The sequence below is a fragment of the Orbicella franksi genome, chromosome 8, assembly GCF_964199315.1.
Source record: "Orbicella franksi chromosome 8, jaOrbFran1.1, whole genome shotgun sequence".
NCBI classification, from domain to species: Eukaryota; Metazoa; Cnidaria; class Anthozoa; order Scleractinia; family Merulinidae; genus Orbicella; species Orbicella franksi.
This window is the reverse complement of record NC_138152.1, coordinates 11,167,050-11,183,057: the sequence shown is the minus strand read 5'-3', so window position 1 is coordinate 11,183,057 and position 16,008 is coordinate 11,167,050. Positions and strand designations below refer to the sequence as shown.

General features: G+C 38.1%; 1 pseudogene across 1 annotated transcript; it reads right to left on the bottom strand.

Moving 5' to 3' along the window:
• Positions 1 to 329: 329 nt before the first annotated feature.
• On the bottom strand, positions 330 to 11,675 carry LOC145495893 (uncharacterized; annotated as a pseudogene). Its single transcript, XR_014050486.1, has 6 exons — positions 11,534 to 11,675; positions 6,148 to 6,237; positions 4,369 to 5,130; positions 3,729 to 3,840; positions 2,184 to 2,433; positions 330 to 1,486 (listed from the first exon to the last, which is right to left on the bottom strand). The product of XR_014050486.1 is annotated as an uncharacterized LOC145495893 (transcript).
• Between the last annotated feature and the right edge of the window lie 4,333 nt (positions 11,676 to 16,008).

Sequence of the window (16,008 nt, the reverse complement as noted above, 5' to 3'; positions counted from 1 at the left end):
ATGTCAAGGACTACAAAATAACGGACTAAAACATAAAAACACAGACGCAATTGTTCGTGTGCATACACGTATGCAGCCGTAGTACATCGATCATCGAGTTCGGGAGCAAAACAAACGAGCGAAACTCTACCTACGAAAAATAAATTCATCCGGTACCTTCGTTTTATCGTTGTTGACTTCCTTCACAGTTGTCATCATCACCTAAAAATGAGTAGCTTAAGCCTTTAGTTTGAAGAAGGATAAATTTCGGTCAATCGATCTGACCTGCTGGCGATCGACGCAACCACTGCGTTTACGATTCTTAAAATCCTTGAATACGAGCTCTTAAGAAGATTTTTGGTCCAAGGGCGACAGCAGCCATTGTGAAAATTCTCCATCCTTTCAAATATCCTGGACTTGGAGCGATGTCTTTCGAATAAATGAAAACTTCATTCAGCAACTGTCCGCCATGTTTACTTCCCAAGATGGCAAAGATGGCGAGCTTACTAACCAAGCTCTAGCGGGGTGAATATAGCGTCATATGATGAGCTTTTCGACCAAACAGAATGTCCAATTCTAATATTCACCTCTAAAAATTATACTTAAGGTAGATAATACCTTTTGCGTTTGATTTGCAACACCCATGCTGAACTACGATGTCAACCACTGGTGTTATTACTTGTGAAATACATTACTTTTTATTCATAAATCAAACCTGGCTTGTTCCTTGTGGGTACCACTTTTCCAGACCACGAACTGTGAGCACCTTGCCATTGACGCTCTTCATGCAGATCAAGCGTCCTCCTTGTTTTATTTCAAGGAGGTGCAAACAATCTTCGTGTGTGCACAAGGTTTGGCTGTGGTTTGCACACACTTGACGTCCCTGCAGACAGTAGGGGCATGCAACACAGTACTCGTACCGCAGATTACCAAGGTACTGAAACTGCTTCAACAAATCTTGTAAAGTGTCTTCCACAAACGATCGCACACTTCTTGCTGTTTCTGGCGATGTCGAAACTGGAACTGCTTCCTCTTCAGCTCTTTGCTTGAGGGAAATCTTGATGAACTTCTTTTTGCAAATCAGAATCATATCATGTATTATTTGCCGACCAACAACAAACCAAGCTCCATCTCGGTACAGGTTTGGAGGTTGTACGGATCCAATCTTGGAACACCAAGATATCGATCTTGAAACAAACTGAGAGAAGAATCCATGCGGAACAAAACCATCCACAAAATGAAGATACAACGGGCAAGGATCGGTGGGCGATGGCTCCAGTTTAGCAAGGTCTTCAGGTGGCGACTTAAGCTGAGCGGGTACAAAGTACTTCACATTACTTGGCGAAGCTGAGAACTTGGCGATCAAACCAAATCGCTCCATCATGTCTAAGATGTCTTCCTTGACAAGGCCTTGCTGAATGAATTTGGAAAAGACATGATCGACAAGTTCCATGCTCAGGACACCGCTTGTCTCTACCTCCAGCCAGTACTTGGATTCTACGGGATCCTACCAACAAACAAAACACACTTACGTTGCATAAATATTTTTTGCCGAAGCAAAGGAGATTTGTGAAAACAACGTTCAACATGTCCCGAACATGTGACAAGAGAAAATCTGAGTCCCCGACGGGATTTGAACCCATTACCTCCCATATATCAGCTGAGTGCTGTAACCACTGACATATGGAGAAACTCATGGTTAGCGAGGCCAGAATTATACTACAATGCTAAGGGATTATTTTTCACTCTAACCCTGCTGGACCTTGCGTTCTTTAATTTGTCTCACGTATGTTCACTTGCATCGGTAAAAGAGAAAAGAAACGGAAAACTCCTCTCCTAAAGAGTTTTGTCACTGAGGTATGATGTATCTTAAGACTTCAGCCCGCATTTTACAGGTCCGTCTTTCACAACCTTCCTTAATCTTGCTAAATTTAACTATCCCGACAGCCTTTTAGTTTTACCAAATTTTAAGCTATTACTTTGAGACTTTATTTGAACGTAGTTTTAATCTATGGTAAATAGCTACTTTAGTAACTCACACCCCTAATGCGCTTGCCTTCGCCCAGAGGAATAGATCTCATTTAAAAGCTGTCCTCAATAAAAATATACGTAGGTCCATATGACCAAGAGTTTGCTTGGGGAATACGCTAGGCGTTTCGTATAGAAGATACGCTTTTTAAGAGCTAAGCATAACCTCTTCGTACCGCTTTGTTGAAGGGTGGTATGGTTATCAGCATCTTGAATAGCTCAATTAACCATTGCGCCTTCAGTATGACTGTGCTGCGGTGCTTTACAATCATTCCGAGGTCATGATAAAAATGTAGCATGGCGTAGAACTGGTCTTCATCCTCGATAAAGCACACTTCTTTGGCACACGTTTGAAGTTGTTCCACATTCATGTGATACACATTCTCAGCTACCAAAGCTTTAACGACCTTTTCGAAGTTGAACCACCTAAAGAACAATCAAACAAAATAACTAATTAGCTTCGAAAAGTATTCATATATTAAACATCTCCCCCTTAAAATTTTTAAAAACAAAGTTAAACATAACATCTTTCAACCATATTGCCAACATTCACCTGAAAGTTACTAGTCAATTATTTATTGCTAATTTACTTTATTCCTAGGTATTTATTGATTTAGTGATTTGTTCCCGCCGTTTACTTATTTATTCATATTTTTCATTTTTCTCTTATTTTGTCTCCTTTTTTTTTTTTGTAACCAAGAGTTTTTATAATTTGGTGATAAAGTGTATGCTGTATTGAAATCTCCTAACCGATGACATTCCAAAACATGGGCTTCGAAAATTCCATGAGGGATAATTGATAGTTCCAATAGGAAAATTTCACAGAAAAAATCTTGGGAAATGCTATATGTTATCAAGATGACATATGAATGGAAAATTCCCATCGAGAGATCTTTACGGATATTTTCCCTGTAAAATTCGAAAGAAAGTACATGAAAAATCCCCATGTAATACTTCATAGAAATTTTAAGTTTAATCAAATGTAAGACATGGCTCGTCAGAAATCCTAGTGTCTCGATAAGAAGACGCATTTCTTTTTTACTAAATCCATTGGAGGGTATTTTCTTGCTTCTCTCCACTTATATAGCCTAAATACTCTCCTCCATCTTTCAATGAATGCAGTTACAAATAAAGTATATACGTTCCAAACTCTCTTTCCAAGGATAGTATCGTATTTTTTATATTAAATGTTGGTTCTCTAAGATAGAGTTGTAAATAAGCCCTTCCAGCATTTATTTGAGGTGTAGTATTAGGTTAAGCTCTAACGGTTAAATATATGGCTGTCCAAAATGATAAACAAAAACCTTTGCTAATAAACTCAAGACCAAAAACATGCAGTGAAAACTAAATGCCGGGTCTATGTACAAGGCCAAGTTTGAAATGAACGCCATAGAGTTTAATAGAGAAAATACGGTCAGTACAAAGTAATGAAAAGATTGAGGGAAAATGGAAGCACTAGTTGTGTTGATGTGATAAAATGACTGCAGACAGACAGACCCTAAATTTACTACACTACCAATGTGCACAACTATGAAGTATACGAAAGGGTATGAATGAAAGACTTGAAAAGAAAGAGACATTCGCAACCAATTTAGTTGCAAAGAAACCCAAAAAGGTCTCAATGGGAGACCATAGCAACTGAATCCTTTTTACAGGCCTCTTGTGCAACTGTTGTTATCGCAAAGGTGTGAAGATCTCTTTCTCTTGCGATATCACTTTACTTGACTGGTATCTTCTCCCCCATGTATGGCTCCTTCCTCAAAACATCCATGATTTTGGTCCGAAGAGCATGAATCCCATCGTCACTAGCAACATCAGTGTCACTTCCTCGCCCTGTAAATTACAAATGGCAACAAGCTGTAAAGCATCCAAACGAAGTTAATCGTCAAGTCCTAGGTGAATGGCAGTTGTTACAGATGAGCTCTTATTACCTGTGTCTTCTCTACACACGTTTGCTGATTTGTGCTACTTTCTGCTACAATTCGAGAACATGGCTCAGGAAAGATATTATTAAACAAACATACTATAAAAATAATGGTCCTTTAAACCAAAACAAAAATAAACCTTCTGCGGTATCTTTGGCAGAGGATGTAAACAATGTAAATCTTTCAAGAACTATCTTTACCGCAATACATATTCAAACTGCTCCCTCCACACAAAACAACGTCAATTCTAAGAAAGGCATGGCCAGTATTTGAAGAGATCCTCGGTTTTACCAATTTGCTTTACTGATGAATTTCATGAATAAACCAAATGCAGACTTAAACCTGAGTTAGCTAATAGTCATATATAAAGTGTCGGTTCATTGTAAGCTGAAATGTTTTATTTTAATCAGTGATCCAGCACAACAAAATCGTTTACCTGCTTTTCGTTTACGCCTTTGCGCAGGCTTGACAAACAAATTCTTCATCTTGCGCACCAATGACTTCTTGCCCAGCGTGTTGTCAATACTGAAGAATGGTCGGATAACATGCTTATCGTATTCCTTACCAGATATACCCCGCTGTAGTTTTGATGTCGTAGCCTCGATATCCTCGAATGGTTTATCAGCATGAGTGCCAACAATGAACACTGGAGGTCGGAGATAGGGCAGCTTGCCGCCTGAGTCGCTAATCATTTCCTCTCCTGTTGGTCTGGTACTGTGGATTGTTACAAGCCATGACAGCAGATTCTCCAGATTTGTCTCGTTGTTGGGTTTTCCAAAAATTGATCACGTGTTCCTTGTCGAACACAGGGCTGGGCTGGGGCATCTCGTGCTTTGAGGTTGTGCACCAGGATATACACTGCACGTGGTGACAGGAACACAGGGTGAGAAGCGTTGTACAGGTGCTGCCCGGCAAAATCCCACAAATCTACAGTGACTATGGTTTCTCTCTCGTCATCAGCCTTTTCAGCATCACCATGCACGCCTTTAAGCATGTTGTTCAACCGCCGATACGCATGTTTTAGGACGTCCTCTGTAGGTGAGACTATATCCATCATCAATGTCGAATCTTTACCAGAACTTACACCGCTGTCATCGGTGACGTCACCGACGGTATTTTTTGCTTCAGTTTGTACTCGCATTTCACTCTCTCGCGAGGAAATGGTTGAGTTCTTGAGAGTGCCAACACTTTGAGCAACCTAAAATGGAGTTTGTTGAAGAGGTAGCATTGTCGTCTTATTAGGACCTGCTTATTGCAGTATCTATATTATCTATATTATACCTAGTGTGACCTACGGATTATCAATATGGGGAAATTGTTCCCAATCATTACTTAACGAATTAGATCATATTCATGCCCGAGCATGCCGAATTATTAATCATCTTCCTTCTTCATTAGAAGGTAGTTTATGCCTGTCTCAATGTAGGTGGCTTCCTATTAACTATTTATATAAGAGATGCATATTACTTAAGATGCATCAAGTCTTCACAGGGTCTGCTCCTAGACAAATTTTAGATTTATTTTCTAAATCAACAAGATCTACAAGACTCAGTAACCAATTTAATATTATTAGGGTGAAAACAGAATTAGGAAGAAGTTCCTTACAATACAGGGGACCAACTATTTGGAATTTTCTGAATAGAATAGTCAAATTTTCTAATATTAGTAAAGAAGGCTTTAAATCAATTTTAAGAAAATGTTCTAAAGACATCCTCCAATTTTCTTTTAATAAAGAAGCCATTTTGATTTCAAACAAGACAGATGATTTTATTTATTATTAAGTTAATAACTTAAAGGTATTTTAATTCTAATTATTGTTTTATTTTTATCTTAGTTATTTTACCATTATAAGCAGGTCCACATCAGCCTTTCGGCTGCCGATTCAATATTGTTCATTCAATCTTGTAATTATGAACCTGCTCTAACAAATAAAGGATTAATTGGATTGATTGATTGATATCCTCCTGTCCAGGTGACCAGAGTCACATGGGCACGAGGCACAAAGGGGAAAACGTTGAAAGAAAACGATTAATAAGCTTTGACATCCAAGTTATTTCCTGTAAACAAGTAAGCCATAAGCGAAAGTATGGAACAGCAATAAAGTAATCTGATTGGTTGGTTTTGGATATTGGCCTTGACTGGACTAACTTGGTCATGCAATAATTAAACTTACTCAATTTAAATACTGCTGTTTAGAAGTAAACATGCATGTCACCTTCAGCTGTGGGCAAAGTATGAGGACTAAAACCAGCTGGTCCTTTCCGATATCTATTACGTAAACATGTTTTTCCAACAGCAGAATCACCTGTTCAGGAACAATTTAAAAGCTAAATTCAAAACTTACAGGACAACAGAGGCTAGAAATCTTATCACATTTTACTTAACCACTGAAAATTATGGAAATCACTAAGATTTGAGGAAAACTGCAAAAGAAAGAGAATTTTTCCTATAGCTACCAAAATGGAGGAACAAAGCAAAAAGCCATGGCAGTTATTCAAAGGGCCCAACAGTTTAACAGTTCACTGCGCAGGTACTGGGCTACTGTAGCTTACACTGCATCACAGTTCCCTTAAACAAGATTACCGGTACTCTTCTTAGAGTTGGACACTAGTCCACAACAGGTAACTGCTTCCCCAAAGGCAGTTATCCAAAGTGCCCAACAGTTCCACAGTTCACCAGGCAGACTGGTACACATGTATATACGTTGTAGTTTAAAATGTTTGTTTTTTTTGGTCAGGATGATTTCAAACTAGTCTAATTTTCATCAAAGGGGTTGGGGAAGTCTGGAAACCAATAACTTATTAGGCCATTAAATATTCAAGAATTTGTAATGATTGCTTGCATAGCCAAGTGAAGATGAAAGTGGACTACAAAGTCAGAGATTGGGTGTTCGAATCTAGGTGAGTACAAAGTAAAAAAGTGGGGGTTAAAATGGGATCCTGGCTGGGTAGGGTACTGGGTGGACTTTCATTTAAAAACGATGAGGATCTTGGTACCTCTTAGGGGTTCTTTTCAAAGTTTTCAATGAACAGCGTTAACCCTGTCCTTTTTATTTTGGTGTCCCCTTAGGGGTAGGGTAGGGTTCAAGACAGTCAGGGAGGTGGGTGGTGGGTATGCTATTCTTTTTTAAGAAACCCCCAAACATGAAGAAATAAATAAAGTTATTTGCAAAATCTAAGCTAAGTTAAAACAAAATAACCTGGCTTAAGACATTCTTACCTAAAATACGTTATGTTTAAACTACAACATATACATGTACACCCTTGCATCCAGTCCTCCTTGTATCAAGAGGTGTTGTGACGGCAAACTATCTTGCCTAAGAACAACAAAATGTCCCTGACCACTTAACATGGACCATCCAGCCCCAACTCACTCACTATCGGCCACCCAATCACCACCCGTGTTACTTTCAAGAATGTAAAACATCTTTTGTTGAGCATTTTTGTTTTTCCACTGGCTCAATTTTTAGCTTCCTTTGCTTAATTAGTAGATAATAACTAGGGTATCTAAAAGATAATAATGCTGCGGCACATTCTATTGATAGTGACATATTTTACGCAGTGATTCATCTACAACTTCATGCATGATGACACATGGATGGCAAGGTGTGACAAGGGATCGTGACAAAAAAGCACATAGTGATCTGACCCATGTTTGAACATAAAAAGATACACATCAATCTCCCCTTTACCAGATCTCGCAAATCGAAAGATGTGGAAGTTGTAGGAGCAGAAATCTAACTTATAAATTCTGTATTGATACGCATTAAATGTCTCAAGAATGTTGACAGACTGTGTCGAGGACGCGTCCATCGCGATGTGTGAAAATGCTAAAGCTCTAGCTTAAATTCATGTTTGGATGAAAAGAAATAGATCGCAGCATATATGAAATTAGCGTGTTCTACGGTTTTCGTTTGTTTTAATTATTCTGCGAGCTTTCGGAGCGACGATTTCTCTTCATTTAAGAATTCGGCCAAGTAGGCGAGACTGCTAAGAAATGACATACTTAAAAAGTTTAAAATTAAGATGTCACAATTAATCGTCCAGATTTACAAACTTTCACATACTGCACGCATTAAGAACAAAAGCAAGAGTTGTGAAAGCAGGCACAATCTCCTTCACATCGTTTTACAGGTAAATCAGAGCAAAACACAACCACTAATCTTTCTCACTGGAATCCACGCGAAAAGGCGTCCTCCTGTAGTTCGTGGCCCAACGCACCCTGGTAAAAAGTGGCGCAGTGCATTCTGGTTAAATGCGATGCATTCTGGTAAAAAGTAATGAATTCGAGAATTTGGATCCCCTTTTACATATTCTTCTTAAATCCTGTTTATGTAGCTGCTCGCTTGCTACGCTCGCTCCGCAGCAATGATATATGATACAACAAAGAGTACAACTGAACCCTAACTCATACAACCTTAACCCTTTCAGATTAAACTAAATGACTTAATTTGAAAGTTACATTGTGTAATATATAAAGATCCGACAAACTTAACAACATAATTACAACTAACACCATGAGCACTCACCCAATAGAAATCCTTTATATAATCTCCTGACTTCCCCCATTAGACAGCGCAAGCGTCAGAATTTATCCTTAGGATAAAACTGTTGTACAGCTGCAACTGTTAAGTAATTTCACCTAGAAGTACAATGCAAACAGTGGTATTCTCTATTTATATACTTGCAAAATTCATTGCTACTTCCAAACAAATGGATCCAATGAAAAGACACTATTCAGGTCACATGAATGAGCTGCAAACCTCAATACAAATTATGCATTCCGTAAATTTTAATACAAAAAACCCCACCTGTATCATTTTGAAAACAGAATGACACTAACTGATTACGTCTTTTGATTGTTTGCTTTTAAGCTTGAACAACAAAAATTGCATATTAATAAATTTCACAAGTTTTATTTAACCATCATGTTCGAACTCACCACTAAAAACACCTATTCAGGCTGGCTGCCTAAATTATGTTTACCACTAAGTCTAACTGTTGATGACAGGGCAACTCTAGCAACCCTGTCGTTATAACAACCTTCAGGTTGTCGGTACCTCTTCTTATAGTTTGGCCTGTCATGAACAAAGTTCAGTCTTTTTCTTTTATACATGTAACATAGTTACAGTCAACCTGTGTTGCGCAGACCCTCTATTAAGTGGACACCAGCTTGAGGTCCCTTAATTATCTTCCAACATTTACTGTAAAATAAACCTGCATCCAGGGACACCTCTGTTAAGCCGATGCGGACACCAATATTTAACTAAGCCATTTTGTTTCACAAAACCAGCAATAAGCGGACACTTCAAGGGCATTTTACTTCTAAAAGCTTAGCTCACTCCTTTAACATTGTTCAGCGATGTCGTTTTAAATTTAAGTAGATTATTCCAGATTGATGCATTGACTGACTGAACATTGTGCTTTGAGCAGTCTTTGATCTTCCACTGTGTTACACTGTGTTACAAAAGGGTTAATAATGAACTACAGTATATAATTACACTAATATATATTAGAACCTGTTTAGAGTGGACACCCTCTATTAAGCGGACGCTAGTGAGTGTCCCATGGTGTCTGCTTAATACAGGTTTCACTGCAGCTATATACACGTAGCAAAGCCATGTTATCAAACTCGGTAACTCTAAGACTAGTGTGTATCAATATAATGCACATTTTATGGTACAAGCAACATCAAACTCTTCCATCATTCCCATTGGCAATTAATTTATTGAACAATGCCACAATTGTTCGAAGGCTGGATAACACTTAATCCACAAGATAAATCCCTATCCAGTGGATAGCATGGTTTGTTTTAATTTGCTGACACTGATCTGCTGGATAGTGATTTATCCACTGGATAGCATTATCAAACAACCCGGGCCAGATGAACTGGAGAAGTTCAGAGAGTGCTCAACAAGCCAGGATTACTCTCAGCCACACCTCAACTAACTCTGATTAGCTTCTTTCAAACTCTCCTACCTAACTTTCAAGCACATGCATTGTATGTCAATGACGCACACTGAAGTATGTATCAATTTTAAATCTTAACAGGCTGCCAACCTTAATTGTTTATGCCCTCAAACACACATGCTGGATCTCCAAATTCCCATTTACAGCCATTTCTCCCATTAATGGCTGCATTATATAAATCTGAAGTAAAGAGTAAGGGTGAGCTTACAGCCACAAGCAAATCGAGTGGGATCTCTAAAGAAGGCATGAAAAGAGACAATGGGATAATTATTATTCCCAACTGAAGGTAATGGAACATGAAGTGAAGTATTTTGTAAGGTCCTTTGAGATATTTTTTGATACAAAAACACCATAATTATAACAACAGCTAAGGAAGGGGCAAGGTCTGGAAATTACAGGTAATGGGTAGTGAAAAGTTCATGCCTCACTGTCTCCCCCTCCCCCCCCCCCCCCCAACCTACATGCTGGTTACCATCACTAATTTCCATCTTTTTTTAGTACAGCGTGGGTCAAGAGAGAAAAGATAAATTAATTAATACAATCAATTACAATCTTCCATGAAATATTTGCCTCACTTTTTTTGGAAACAGTTGGATTTCAAAATTTAAAACTGATGACTCAGCAGCATGTCTGACCGTGTGCATGATAATGTGTATGTATGCCATTAGGTATGGAAATCTGAATTTGACACGTAATATAAAAACTAATTATATAAATAGCTCATTCCCGAAGGTGTAAGTACATTGTATGCCATTAGGTATGAAAATCTGAATTTGAATTTGAATATGATCACAGCCATATCTTTTAGCAGCAGCTGACAACATTGCTACTTCCCCCCTCCCCCCTGAATGGAAGACTAGTTTTTAAAAGAATATTCAATACCAAGCAATGTTAGGTTAGTTACCCAATTCACTGGTATCCAGTTATTACAACCATGTTTCGTACATTGATATTATACTGAGCAAGTTTTTTTTTTCTTTCTTCTTTTTTTTTACAAAAAAAGAAAAATTTAGTTTCAGCAGTAATCTTTTAAAATAAAGATTTTTTAACATATGTCTCATTAATTTTCTTAAAATATCTTATAAATTGCCACACATTAACTTTACATAAAGTCCAGTAGTTTTTTCACTATGACAGCTATTATGCTATAATTACTGGACTTTTTTCTTTTTCTTGTACAGTACATGGAAGCAACACAAATAACAGACATCTAGCAAATATGTCAGCAAGAGAGTGCAATGTGTGAAACAATCATTTGTAAGTAAGCTGAAGGATACAATTCTGCTTCTGTTAGGGAAATATATCTGAAGTTGTTACGTATGCTTGAAGTTAGCCACGATCAAATATACTCATTAAGTTTGTGATCAGATGACTGTTCTATGATAACCAATAAGAAGTTAATGGCTGTGTAAGTAGAAAATCAACTAAGGAAAGGTCTAGTTCTGTAGAAACTAAAAGAAATAAAATCAAGGAATGTTTTACAATTGGTACTTATACATCTGGTGGTGGGTGAAGGGCAAATAAGACAAAAAATCAACAAATAGCTAATATTCCTATCCTTTAGTGTCTGTCTAATTATTACGGTCCTAGATTATCAAATTTCAGTCATTTCAATCATTACTTTATGATTACCAATTTTATCAGCTGGCTATTCACAACTGCCATGATGGAGCTGAACTCAGGTCTGAAGAGAAACAACTTCAGCTAGTCTGGTGCCCCAACCACTCAGCCACTGTCACTACCTCCTATCTGACTCATAACCAGTCAGCTTGGCTTCCCTCCGGATTTCAAGTCTGGTGCCCCAAGCAATCAAATGCACACTGCCTCCTATCTGACTCAATAACCTGAGCTTGTCTTCCCTGTGGTTTTTTCTGCCCTTGAACAACATGTTAAAATTTAACCTAGAGAGAGCAGCTGACAGACCATGGCTCTGACACATGTACTGCACTGTTTGTTTTAATAACAAGCTGTCACATATTTATAAATTATTCTCACTGGTTGTTGGAATTCAAAATAAATAAAAAGACTGAGGTAATCCATGTTAAGTACAGTGACACCCGGAAGTAATGCGGACAAAAAAGGGTGTCTAATAAACCACAGACCTAAGACCTAACACTCCATCCGAATCTCAAAAACTAAGACCTAACACCCCCTCTGAATCTAAAATACTAAGACCTAAGACCCCCTCCAAATCTCAAAAACTAAGACCTAAGACCCCCTCCGAATCTCAAAACTTAAACTATGACCTAAGACCCCCTCCAAATCTCAAAAACTAAGACCTAAGACCCCCTCCGAATCTCAAAACTTAAACTATGATCTCAGACCCCCTCCAAATCTCAAAAACTAAGACCTTTGACCCCTCCAAATCTCAAAAACTAAGACATATGACCTCCTCTGAATCTCAAAAATTAAGACCTAAGACCCCCTCTGAATTTCAAAAGTAAGACCTAGGACCTCCTCCAAATCTCAAAAACTAAGACCTAAGACCCCCTCCAAATTTCAAAAACTAAGACATAAGACCCCCTCCGAATCACAAAAACTAAGACCTAAGACCCCCTCCGAATTTCTTATAGCTCCACTATGAAGTCACATTCAATTTATGCAAGCCGTTAGCGCGTAACTTTAGTCATTAAAATGCACGCCAGTTGATGTACATGAAATAGCAGACTGTTCACAGTACCAAAACTTGCCCATGTAGAAATGGAATTTTATTCCAGTTTAGTTGAGCTTTCCCTATTTATTTTTGTAGTTTAATATTCTTTATTTCATCTTACACTCGTATCACTGGGTGGCTTTGTGAGAATCCAAGAACTATTAAATAACACTGTTTTGTTACTTGTGATCCAGACTGACATTAAGTTCAAATTAAAGCAAACCCAGGTCTTGAGATTCTATGGTTGTCTTAGGTCTTAGTTTTTAACTTGTACAATATTTATTTTTGAACTTGAAAAATATTATTTTCCAAGATGTAGTGGTGAAGTGATTTCACTCCATCCCTCCTTCACTCCTTCGCTGGATCACTTCCTGTTAGTCCATTGAAACCCCAGGGGGGGGGGGGGGGACTCCCATATGAAAAGGTCATGGATGCTCGTTAGAAAATTTGAATTTAACTCCCAAATTAAAGAAGACTAATATGGGAGTTGCTCAAGCTTCATTAGACCCCTAAAAGATACCACTTTAAATGGAATAGGTTCAATTACTAGCCACTGTTCAAGAAAGGATCCCTCGTGCACTTGTAGACCCAACTCGCATACTCGAGAGATCAGCAGAAATCAAGCCTAAAACCAGAAGTTAAATGAGAGCGTTTCTTTTCATTGTTATTTCTTTGAGTGCACCCTAAAGGTTACTTTGACAGCTAAAAATGGTGACGTTTCGTCATCAACACCCTAAGTGAGACCAGAATCCTTGATTTGTACCCAGACGACGAGCATCCCCGACCTATTCATATAGGAGTTCCCCTCTACATTTCGAACATCTGCTATTTAAGGCCGCTTTACAGTCACTTGCACCGTCTCAAGTTAGGTATTCTTTGAATTTCTGACGCAAGTCAATATCTTACCGCAGAAATGCTCTACATTGAATAAATTTTCGTACGAACATTTTTATAAATAAAAGCCACCTGTAACTATATAACTAGCTCATTTCCCACTCGATTGCCGATAAAGAAGACATTGAAAGTCACAAAATTGATGAGCTGTACGTAATTTTCCCCATCCCCCAACATCCCCCCGCCCTCCCCCATGCCAGACAAATTATTTCGTCCAGGTTTGTTTGTTAATCTTAAACAAAAGTTTTGTTCTCAGTGTGGATCAACCCTAAGTAAGTTTTTAAGTTATAGCTTCATGTGTTTTTGAAGTAAACAACACACAATACAAGTAAGTTCTAACACTTGAGTAAGTTAAGCTTAACTTATGTAAATACCCAGCACCCAGGGGCATACCTGCCAACTCTCCGGTTTTCCCTGGAGTCTCCAAGTTTTTCATCAAATCTCCCGGTCTCCCGGTTAGAGCACCAAATCTCCCGGAAAATACCTAACGTGGCTTTTTTCAATTTTTTTTCCATCAATTTCGTTATTTTCGAGAATCCAAACAGGAAAATAAAACAAGAAGTGGATTTAGTGCTCTTATTTGAGCTGTTCTCAATCGAAAAACATCGGAAAACGGGAAACAGAGCGATGAAATCGATATATATTTAACGAGAATTGTAATTGGTCAGAAATCAACCAATCCAATCGCACAATACATGGAAGGAGGTTGGCGCAGTTTTCGCATGCTGTTTACACTTGAAGGGAAGATTGCCAGCATGGATTTCGGTTCGCTGCAAAAAGAATTCTTAGGTGCCCTTCCCTCAGGCTTTGAGGGTCGTAGTGAGGAGACTTGCCTCGCAGAAAGTGAAGGAGATTCCTCTAGTTGACGTTCAGCCATCAGTCAACACTTGAGATAAGCTACTTTTGTGGGTTTTTTGAAAATTCAAGCACTTTGAAATGTGAGCGGGTCAGAGCTGCAAGTCACAATGTCAAATAGTTTTAAATTAATAAAACTTCACTTCTGACAAATTCATGAATTGGAAACTTTAGGCACTAGGCAAAGGATTTGAGGGCCTAATCAGTAATGTTTTCAATTCATGAATCCTGCAGAAGCACAGTTTATGAATATTATTTAAAATCAGATTTCCATATAAACTTTGTTATTTTTAGACCTGTTTTCCTTCTTATTTTTTCTGTTAGTAAAAACCCTGCTTTACAGCAGATATTGTGATGGAATATGTGGACTTTTCAGCATAGATCATAACGATAGCACTAAGATGTTGAAACAAGATGTAAAACTTTAGAATCACTGAGCAACTTAACATTTAAGAATGACTGACTGTTAGGATCGAGAACCGCCGGTCAACGACCCATTTGGCAAATCGCTCATATTTTGCCCAAAGATACCCTTAGGTGACCTAATTCTAAAAATCATATTTCAAGGTTCCAGCGAATTTTTATTTTTCAGAAATTCGCGAAAATTTGAAAGCGCGGTCAAAGTGCGGTTTTTCGTGTAATAAAATGACCGAAATAAGGCGCGAGGACAAAGCGCTGGTTAAGTCTTAAAATAAATTCAGTTGACTTCAAACTTCACACAAATGTGGAACAACCACTCTAATTTATTCCCCGTTTTAAACTAATCTCAGAGATGTTGATATAGTGGTTTTCCGAACCATTTTAAAAACACCTATGAAGCGTGTGAAAAATAACGGCAAAATATAGGTCATGTTTAACAGCATAAAAATGCATCTGGTACCTCACTTTCCGATTATTTTACTTTACAGCCTAGAAATATCATTATTAAACATATATCATGCCAAGTTTCACGCTCGAACTCGGAGTATTTCCCTATGAGAAAAACGAAAATCTACGTCAATGTGTTGGGCGCAAATAACACAATAATTATACACGAACAAGAGACAAATCAGTTTCAACGGCGAAAGTAAAAGGCCATCATTCATTAAAATCCCGTCAATTCACTGCTATCAGTAGAAACCTAATGTCCACTGCATAGAAACTGTTTTTAGACCTTTTCGAAACATTGCGCGTTAACTTTGTTTAATTTCCTGTCCGCCGTCATGTCTAGTCTGTCATCCCGTGTAATTCATTAATGTGAACAACACTCTGAATGGTTTTCACGACAAACGCAAGAGATTTCCTGTAACCTTACTGTTTTCGGTTCACCAAAACGCTTTAAGTTCGTTAAGACACAATAATGGGTCAACTTGGAATGCTGTTTAGCATTAAGGACGTTAAAGGACTGTAAATTAATCGAGTTGAAATATCTTGAAGCAAATCAAAATCGCGCCCTTATTCTAATTTGGCAAACAGCGGACCTCCGTTCAAGTTCAAGAAGTCGAGAGGTTAATTCGGCAATTTATTACCGGTACAACAACAAAATCAAACCGAGGTCATCAAAAGTGTAAGTTTAAAAGTGTAGTGGCAAGTCCCAAATAAATTTCGCCTTTCTAAAATGGAAACAAGAAGTGAAACGCTCTGACCCGAAACAAATAAAAAAAATATTAATACGACTAATTTAATCCCAAAATGTTACAGAAAACATACCTAAAAGCCGTCGATT